Source organism: Lolium perenne, chromosome 3 (genome assembly GCF_019359855.2).
Source record: "Lolium perenne isolate Kyuss_39 chromosome 3, Kyuss_2.0, whole genome shotgun sequence".
Taxonomy (NCBI): domain Eukaryota; kingdom Viridiplantae; phylum Streptophyta; class Magnoliopsida; order Poales; family Poaceae; genus Lolium; species Lolium perenne.
In genome coordinates this window covers 350,769,672-350,780,260 of record NC_067246.2, presented here as the reverse complement: position 1 = coordinate 350,780,260, position 10,589 = coordinate 350,769,672, and the positions used below count along the sequence as shown (strand labels likewise).

Sequence of the window (10,589 nt, the reverse complement as noted above, 5' to 3'; positions counted from 1 at the left end):
TTGATCAGGAGAATGGCCATCCATACATATCATTGATTTCCTTCCGATCGTGCCTTTTCCACTTAGTCTCCCCTCGTGCCGCGATTGAGGAAGACCAATCGGCTTAAGGTCGGGAACAAAGTCAACACAAAACTCAATTACCTCCTCATTTCCATAGCCCTTGGCGATGCTTCCTTCCTGGCCTAGCACGGTTACGAACATATTTCTTTAATACTCCCATGAACCTCTCGAAGGGGAACATATTGTGTAGAAATACAGACCGAGAATGGAAATCTCATCGACTAGGTGAACCAGGAGGTGCGTCATAATATTGAAGAAGGATGGCGGGAACACCAACTCGAAACCGACAAGACATTGGATCACATCGTTACGTAACCGTGGTAGAACTTCTGGATTGATTACCTTACGAGAGATTGCATTGAGGAATGCACATAGCTTCACAATGGCTACTCGAACATTTTCCGGCAGGAGCCCCTCAAAGCAATCGGAAGCAATTGCGTCATAATCACGTGGCGCTCGTGAGACTTCGGGTTTTGGAACTTTTTCTCCGCCATGTTTATTATTCCCTTTATATTGGACGAGAATCCTGACGGGACCTTCATACCGCTCGGGCATTCAAAAAGATGACCTTCTCTTCTTTGGTCGTAGCGTAGCTGGCACGACCTTGAAACCGTTCCGGATGCAGGTCATCAGGGTCTTTCAAACTTTGCTGGTCCTGCCGTGCTTCCTTTGTATCATTTGACTTCCCATACACGCCCAAGAAGCTTAGGATGTTCACGCAAATATTCTTCGTAACGTGCATCACGTCGATTGCAGAGCGGACTTCTAGGACTTTCCAATATTCTAGCTCCCGTAATATAGATTTCTTCTTCCACATGGCTACGTGCCCGTCGGCTCCTTCGGAACTGATTGTCCGCCAGGACCCTTTCCAAAGATGACTTTCAAACCCTTGACCATATCAAATACCTCGACACACGGTGTGTTCCGCAGTGCTTCGGCCGGTGATCTGCCTTGCCGTTGTAATGCTTGCCTTTCTTTCTTCTTGGATGACCTTTCGGAAGAAATCGACGATGCCCAAGGTACACGTTCTTCTTACAATTTGGCAAATGTACACTTTCGGTCTCATGTAAGCGGTGCGTGCATGCATTGTATCCCTTATTTGACATTCCGAAAGGTTACTAAGAGCAGGCCAATCGTTGATGGTTACGAAAAGCAACGCTCGTAGGTCAAATTCCTCTTCTTTGTGCTCATCCCACACACGGACACCAGGTCTGCCCCACAGCTGTAAAAGTTCATCAACTAATGGCCTTAGGTACACATCGATGTCGTTGCCGGGTTGCTTCGAACCTTGGATGAGCACTGGCATCATAATGAACTTCCGCTTCATGCACAACCAAGGAGGAAGGTTGTAGATGCATAGAGTCACGGGCCAGGTGCTATGGCTGGAGCTCTGCTCGCCAAAAGGATTCATGCCATCCGTACTTAGACCAAATCTTATGTTCCGTGCGTCAGCTGCAAAATCTTTGAACTCTCTGTCGATCTTTCTCCATTGCGTTCCATCTGCGGGGTGTCTCAACTCCCCGTCCGACTTACGGTCCTCTTTGTGCCATCGCAACAACTTGGCATGCTCTTTGTTCCTGAACAGACGTTTCAACCTTGGTATTATAGGAGCATACCACATCACCTTGGCGGGAACCCTCTTCCGGGTTTCGGCCCTCAACATCGTCACCAGGGTCATCGCCTCGATCTTATAACGCAATGCGGTGCATACCGGGCATTCATTCAAATTCTCGTATTCACCGCGGTAGAGGATGCGATCGTTGATGCATGCATGTATCTTCGTAACCTCTAAACCTAGAGGGCAGACAACCTTCTTTACTTCGTACGTAGTGGCGGGCAACTCGTTATTCTTTGGAAACATATTCTTCAACATTTTCAGCAAGTTTTCAAATGCCGAGTCAGCTACACCTGCCTGTGCCTTCCATCTCAGCAAATCCAGTGTGCAGCCCAGCTTTTTCAGACCATCATCGCATCCGGGGTACAGCGCCTTCTTGTGATCCTCTAACATGCGATCCAAATTCTCCCTCTCTTTTTCAGTTTCGCAGCGTCTCCGCGCATCAGCAATGGTCCGACCAAGATCATCAACGGGATCATCACGTGCCTCTTCTTCACCTTCCCCTTCACCTTCCCCTTCACCTTCAGCATCCTCCATGAAAGTATCACCGAAATGAGCAAGATAGCTTTCATCGATGAAATCATCCCCTTCTTCATCTTCTTCCATTATAACCCCTCTTTCTCCATGCTTGGTCCAACAATTATAGCTTGGCATGAAACCGTGCCGAAGCAGGTGCATGTGAACATCTCTTGAGGAAGAGTAACCCTTCTGATTCTTACATTTAACACATGGACAGATAACAAAACCCCCCTGCTTGTTCGCATTAGCCACTACGAGGAAATCTTTCAAACCCGCACTGAACTCGCCGGAGAGTCGGTTACCGTACATCCATTGTCGATTCATCTGCATTATTATAATATAAAATATATAATTAACCATCATGCATTTGTTAAACTAACTAGCTACAAACAATATAAATTAAACAATGAACTACACACACATGCACATTTTATCAACGACACATCAAAGGTTCAAGTTGCTAACCGCGATCGAGGAGGAAAAAATAAATGAGAAAGCTCAAGTGTGGCTCCAACACTTCATATCATGTTTGTTTCATGCTCTTGGGGCATTTCATCAAACACCTTATGTGCATAAGAGGAACCAAAAGCAAACCTAACACCCACTTGTGAAGCTTGTGAAGAGAATGGCACCAAATGGCTAAGTGTTGGCTGCTGGATGGGTATATATAGGGGAGGGGCTTTAGTCCCGGTTGGCCTGGCCAACCGCGACTAAAGGCCTTCGGGCACCTTTAGTCGCGGTTGGCCTGGCCAACCGCGACTAAAGACCCCCACGTGCACCGGCTGGCCACCGAGCGCACAGGCCGGAGCCTTTGGTCGCGGTTCTCCTCCCGAACCGCGACTAAAGGTACCATTAGTCGCGGTTCCTGCAGCATCGCGACTTATGGGGCTCACCCGAAGCCTGTTTTTCCACCAGTGATGGCACCCACTCTCGCAGTACCTGTTTCAGAAAGAAAAGAGCCATCCTCATTAGTTTTGAGTCAACCAACGGGAGGAGTATCCAGGTTAAGGAACCTCACGACGCCTTTTTGATAACAGTACGCATTAGCCTTAGGCCAGAGTCAGAATTTCTGTCTTTCCTCGTGAATCCGTCTTAGAAATTTCTTTTTTCTGGCTACATCAATCTCTCTTGTCAAAGCTTGTAAGCTTGCGATGAATGCCAGCCGGCACTGCTCCAAAGGATATTATTCTGTAGCATCTTGAGGCGCCGTTCCGTCGTATCTTCGATCCATGATCGTATTCTCGTGTAGTTTTTGTTGTGGTCGATCTCTCCTCCATCTTAGGTGTATATATAATTATATATAGATAGATAACCAGAGCCAGATGAATTTCGATGGAACCTCACGGAAGTACACGATGTGTCTTTTGTCATCATGATGAAACCATCAATCATTTATTCTTCCAGTGCCAGTTTGCGAGATCTATATGGTCAGTCATCCAAGTAGCGTCTACCTTGTATCCTCCGACTAGTGTCGCTAATGTATTTGGCAATTGGCTTCATGGTATCAACTCAAGGTTTAAAATGCTTCTTAGGATGGGGGCGCTAGCAGTTATCTGGGCGCGCTGGCTATGTAGAAATGACAAGATCTTTAATGACAAAAATTGCTCTTTGTTGCAGGTTATCTACAGATGCACAGGTATTCTCCGTTCGTGGTTACCTCTTCAGCGGGTGGAGAATCGAGACCTGTTTACGGAGGTCTGTACACGGTTGGAGGATACGGCGAGGGATACTTTTTCCCTACATGGGTGGCAGTATAGTCTAAGGATAGAAGCTCCACCTAGCTCTTAGGCGTTATATGATTCATCGTTCCGATATGTATTTCGCCTATTTTTGTTTTATGTAACTTTGGTCACTTGAGACAACAAACAGCTGTGTACATCCTGATTATGGAGAGGCTGGATGTAATTGCTTCTTGAAGTAATAAAGCATCCTTTATCGAAAAAAAGATAACCAGGGCTGAGAGCTAGAAAAGGAGCGTGTGATACGGAAGCCTGTAGGACTCTACGTGATCTACCTATAGTTTCCAAAAGCATCTGAGATCGACCACGCGTGCTGCGTGCACCACAGCCGACGCAACGGAGTCCATCACGGGTCGTATCGCTGGTTTTTGTTGGGCGCCTGGGCTGTATCGCTGGTATTTGCACATAGATATTGGGCCTACGAAAAGTTGCGACTCGTTTGGCCTGTTTATGACACCAGCGTTTAATAGTAAAGAAGATAAGTGGTGGCAGGGTCCTTCGGCCCTTCCTCTGTTCACAAAAATGGCACGCATTTGCTGAGATCCCTGGCTACTTAAGTGTTAAATTTACCCAAACCTTCTCATCTGCAAGAGGCATCTAAAAGTGACTAAGGCTGGTGCCAATGCATCATAGGTTATAGCCTCGCCACGTCAGCTTTTACCCTCACTCTCACCCCACTCTCACCCCACTCTCACCCCACGGTGCCAGTGCACGGGCTATAGTGTCAGCTCTCACTTCTCTCTCCTCCACATCAGCTTTCCTCTCCTCCACATCAGTTCTTTTTCAGATTAAAACATTCAAAATAATGCAAGAAAATTATTTTATTCAACTAAAATTGTTACCGATTACATTATAAAAAAATTACATAAAAATTTGAAAAAATTACATAATCTAGGCATTAGCCCACACATGCTCAATCAAATCATGCTGGAGCTGTGTATACATCGGTGAGTCCCTCATTTCGTTGTCCATCTGAATCCTGGCTGCTAGGCTTGGTGGTGCATTGTTGTGTATCGCAGGGCCGATATTGGAATCAACTGTCTCATGGATGTCCTCCAAATTTGTATCACGCTCATCGTCGATGATCATGTTGTGCAGAATGACACATGCACGCATGATCAACCCAAGAGTACGCCTCGAGTAGGAGCGTCCCGGAACTGCTAGAATGTTGAACCTAGCCTTCAGCACTCCAAAGGCACACTCAACATCTTTGCGCCAAGCTGATTGAGCAGCAGTGAACAGTCGATGCTTTTCACTTTGTGGAAGAGTAACACCTTTCATGAACACCGGCCAGGAGAGGTAGATGCCGTCGGCAAGGTAGTAACCCCAGTTGTACTCGTGTCCATTCACCGTGAAGTTCACTATGGGTGCTTCTCCCCTAAGGACATCACTGAACAACGGCGACTGATTGAGTACATTGATGTCGTTGTTGGACTCGGCCACTCCAAAAAAGGCATGCCAGATCCAACGATCATACGACGCAACGGCTTCTAAGATTATGGTAGGGTGTTTGATGTCTCCCCTTGTGAATTGACCGGCATACGTCACTGGGCAGTTCCTCCACTGCCAATGCATGCAATCGATGCTCCCTAACATGCCCGGAAAGCCACGCTCCTCGGCTTTCGCTAACAGACGCTGAGTATCCGCGATAGTTGGTCGACGGCAAAACTCTTCCCCGTAACAGTGAATGATGCCTTCACAAAATCTATCTAGACAATCTGATGAAGTTAGTCTAGCTAACTTAAGCCACTCATCTATCGTATCTGCAGCGGCTCCATAAGCTAATAAACGCAAAGCCGCAGTACACTTTTGTAGGGGAGAAAAACCAGCACGGTTGAGAGCATCAACTCTTTGGGTGAAATACGGAGAGTATTCACCCAATCTATCCACAATGCGTAGAAAAAGGGATCGCCTCATCCGATACCTTCACCGAAAGAAGCTCGGAGGATAAGCACAGTTGTCGGTGAAGTAGTCGTCGTAGAGCCGATCGTGGGCACCCAGACGATCACGCCTGATGAACTCTCGATGGCGTCGCGGCCGTCTTGGCTCCGCCTCGAGGTTGAGCATCGCCTCCTCATACTCCGCCTGGAATGCACCGATCATATCACCCTCCATTCCGTCGCTCGAACTGCTGCTAGACGAAGACATGCCGTTGAGAGGAGTGGAAATGGAGAGTGGAGGAGATGAAGTGAGGTGTGGAATGAGTGAAACCATATGGGGGATATTTTTAGGGGGTGGGGATGAAATTTTGGGGTTTTTGGCTTTTTTTGAATTTTTTGAGCCAGCAACGGCTACCCCAACGGCTAGCTGACGTGGACGAATCAGATCGCGCCACATCAGCTAGCCGTTACCCCCTCCCTCTCGCCCCCGCTCTCGCCCCGACCCGCCAGCGCACCGCCTCGCTCTCGCCCCCCTCTCGGCGCCAGCGCGGGCGGTAGCCGGGCGGTAGCGGGCGCTACCGCCGGGCGGTGGATCCACCGCCCCGCGCTGCCGTCTCGCCTCCCTATAGCCCCGCTCTCGCCTCCCGGCACTACTAGAAAAAGGCCTAGCCGTAATATCACTAGCAGTGGCGCACTACTGCACTGGTGCGCCACTACTATATAGCAGTGGCGCACCACAAAGAGGTGCTCCACTGCTAGTCATGTTACCAGTGGCGCACATGGTCAGTAGTGCGCCACCACTATGGCTATGCCAGATCCACCCCCTCCCACAGACTTACCAGTGGCGCACCACTTCTTGGTGCGCCACTACTAGTTAAGGTAGCAGTGGCGCACCTATAAATGATGCGCCATTCGTAAGTGTGGAGCTATATTATAAATAAGGTCTAAAGTTAGCAGTGGCGCACCTCATACAGGTGCTCCACTACTACTACAATTAGCAGTGGAGCACAAATAGCAGTGTGTCACTACTACTTCCCACCGACGGACACAAACCCAGTCCCACGCCACGCGGCACCCCGCTGTCCCCCGACCCCACCCACCGCACATGGCCGCATGCTCCACCCACTCACACTTACCATTTCTCCACCCACCCACCGCACACTTGCCATCGATCTCTCATCCCCTCTCCTCTAATCTCGCCTCACATCCCAGATCGCCCCCATCCCCGTCCCAGATCACCCCATCCCAGATCGACCCCATCCATGTCCCCGTCTTGCCTCGCCCCCGTCCTAGATCGCCGCTTCCGCCGCGTTGGCGTCTTCGGCTCAATTGAGACCCTCCTCCTACCTCGCGCTGGCGTTGCAGATGCGGGGATCGACCCGTCTGTTGGAGATATGCCCAAGAGGCAATAATAAAAGTGGTTATTATATATCTTTACGTTTATGATAAATGTTTATATACCATGCTATAATTGTATTAACCGAAACATTGATACATGTGTGTTATGTAAACAAACAAATGAGTCCCTAGTAAGCCTCTTAACTAGCTTGTTGATTAATAGATGATTAGTTTCATAATCATGAACATTGGATGTTATTAATGACAAGGTTATATCATTATATGAATGATGTAATGGACACACCCAATTAAGCGTAGCATAAGATCACGTCATTAAGTTATTTGCTATAAGCTTTCGATACATAGTTACCTAGTCCTTATGACCATGAGATCATATAAATCACTTATACCGGAAAGGTACTTTGATTACATCAAACGCCACTGCGTAAATGGGTGGTTATAAAGGTGGGATTAAGTATCCGGAAAGTATGAGTTGAGGCATATGGATCAATAGTGGGATTTGTCCATCCCGATGACGGATAGATATACTCTGGGCCCTCTCGGTGGAATGTCGTCTAATGTCTTGCAAGCATATGAATAAGTTCATAAGAGACCACATACCATGGTACGAGTAAAGAGTACTTGTCAGGAGACGAGGATGAACAAGGTATACAGTGATACCGATGATCAAACCTCGGACAAGTAAAATATCGCGTGACAAAGGGAATTGGTATCGTATGTGAATGGTTCATTCGATAACTAAGTCATCGTTGAATATGTGGGAGCCATTATGGATCTCCAGATCTCGCTATTGGTTATTGGTCGGAGTGAGTACTCAACCATGTCCGCATAGTTCGCGAACCGTAGGGTGACACACTTAAAGTTGGATGTTGAAATGGTAGAACTTGAATATGGAATGGAGTTCGAATATTTGTTCGGAGTCCCGGATGAGATCCCGGACATCACGAGGAGTTTCGGAATGGTCCGGAGAATAAGATTCATATATAGGAAGTCATTTTATGTGATTTAAAATGATCCGGAAGGTTCTATGGAAGGTTCTAGAAGGTTCTAGAAAAGTCCGGAAGAAACCACTAAGGAAGGCGGAGTCCCGGAGGGACTCCACCTCCCATGGCCGGCCAACCCTAAGGGGGAGGAGTCCCAAGTGGACTCCCCTATGGGGGCCGGCCACCCCCCACATGGAAGGGGGAAATCCCACCTCAAGTGGGATTCCCACCTTGGGTAGGTTTCCCTATCACATGGAAGGTTTTGGGTTCGGGTCTTATTCGGAGACTTGTAGTCCAACACTTGGGGCTTCCACCTATATAATGAGGGGCCAAGGGGAGGGGGCCGGCCACCCATAAAGACCACAAGGTGGCCGCACCCCATAGTGGCCGGCGCCCCCCTCTCCTAAACCCTAGCGGCCCTCTCTCCTCCACCACATCCCGCACGCTTAGCGAAGCTCCGCCGGATTTCTCCACCACCACCGACACCACGCTGTCGTGCTGTCGGATTCAAGAGGAGCTACTACTTCCGCTGCCCGCTGGAACGGGGAGGTGGACGTCGTCTTCATCAACAACCGAACGTGTGACCGAGTACGGAGGTGCTGCCCGTTCGTGGCGCCGTGATCAAGATCTTCTACGCGCTTTTACAAGCGGCAAGTGAACGTCTACCGCAGCAACAAGAGCCTCATCTTGTAGGCTTTGGAATCTCTTCAAGGGTGAGACTCGACAATCCCCTCGTTGCTACCGTCTTCTAGATTGCATCTTGGCTTGGATTTCGTGTTCGCGGTAGGAAAATTTTTGTTTTCTATGCTACGTTATCCTACAGTGGTATCAGAGCCGTGTCTATGCATAGATGGTTGCACGAGTAGAACACAATGGTTTGTGGGCGTTGATGCTTTTGTTATCTTTAGTTTGAGTACTTTGCATCTTTGTGGCATAGTGGGATGAAGCGGCTCGGGCTAACTTTACATGACCGCGTTCATGAGATTTGCTCCACGCTCGACATGCAACTTGTATTGCATAAGTGGCTTTGCGGGTGTCTGTCTCTCCTACTATAGTGAAGATTCAATTTACTCTTCTATTGACAACACTAGTATCACCGTTGTGGTTCATGTTCGTAGGTAGATTGGATCTTACTCGAAAACCCTAAACCACGTAAAATATGCAAACCAAATTAGAGAACGTCTAACTTGTTTTTGCAGGGTTTGGTGATGTGATATGGCCATAATGTGATGATGACTATGTATGAGATGATCATTATTGTATTGTGGCAACCGGCAGGAGCCTTATGGTTGTCTTTAAATTTCATGTTGAGTAGTATTTCAAAGTAGTTGTAATAGTTGCTACATGGAGGACAATCATGAAGACGGCGCCATTGACCTTGGTGCTTCGCCGACGATGATGGAGATCATGCCCGTTGATGATGGAGATCATGTCCGTGCTTTGGAGATGAAGATCAAAGGCGCAAAGACAAAAGGGCCATATCATATCACATATGAACTGCATGTGATGTTAATCCTTTTATGCATCTTATTTTGCTTAGATCGCGACGGTAGCATTATAAGATGATCCCTCTCACTAAAATATCAAGATAATAAAGTGTTCATCCTTAGTAGCACCGTTGCCAAGACTTGTCGTTTCGAAGCATCTCGTGATGATCGGGTGTGATAGAATCAACAAGTGCATACAACGGGTGCAAGCCAGTTTTGCACATGCGGATACTAAGGTGGCCTTGACGAGCCTAGCATGTACAGACATGGTCTCGGAACACGTGATACCGAAAGGTAGAGCATGAATCATATGATTGATATGATGAACACTTTGAGTGTTCGCCATTGAAGTTACATCTTGTCTCGTGATGATCGGACTTGGTGTAGTGGATTTGGTTCGTGTGATCACTAAGACAATGCGAGGGATATTGTTTTGAGTGGGAGTTCACCTAGTTTTTAATTATGTTGAATTAAAATTTGAACTCAATTTGTCATAAACATTAGTCTAAACTATTGCAAATATGTTGTAGATATGGCGTCCTCAATCAATTTTAACCAGTTCCTAGAGAAAGAAAAGCTTAAGAGCAACTGTAGCAACTTCACCGACTGGTTCCGTCATGTGAGGATCTTCCTCAATGGCGGAAATCTGCAATATGTGCTTGATGCACCGCTAGGTGACCCTCCTGCAGAAACTGAAACCGATGAAGTAAAGAATGTTTACGCGACTCGGAAAACTCGGTACTCTCAAGTTCAGTGTGCCATCCTATGCAGTCTGGAAGCCGATCTTCAAAAACGTTTTGAGCACCACGATCCACATGAGTTAATCAATGAGTTGAAGACTATCTTTGAAACTCATGCGGCCGTGGAATGCTATGAAGCATCGAAACACTTCTTCAGCTGCATGATGGAAGAAGGCAGCTCCGTTAGTGAGCACATGCTCGCCATGA

The 10,589-nt window shown here is 47.6% G+C and overlaps 1 pseudogene; it reads right to left on the bottom strand.

Moving 5' to 3' along the window:
- Positions 1 to 4,781: 4,781 nt before the first annotated feature.
- Positions 4,782 to 6,048, bottom strand: LOC139838336 (uncharacterized; annotated as a pseudogene).
- Positions 6,049 to 10,589: the final 4,541 nt, after the last annotated feature.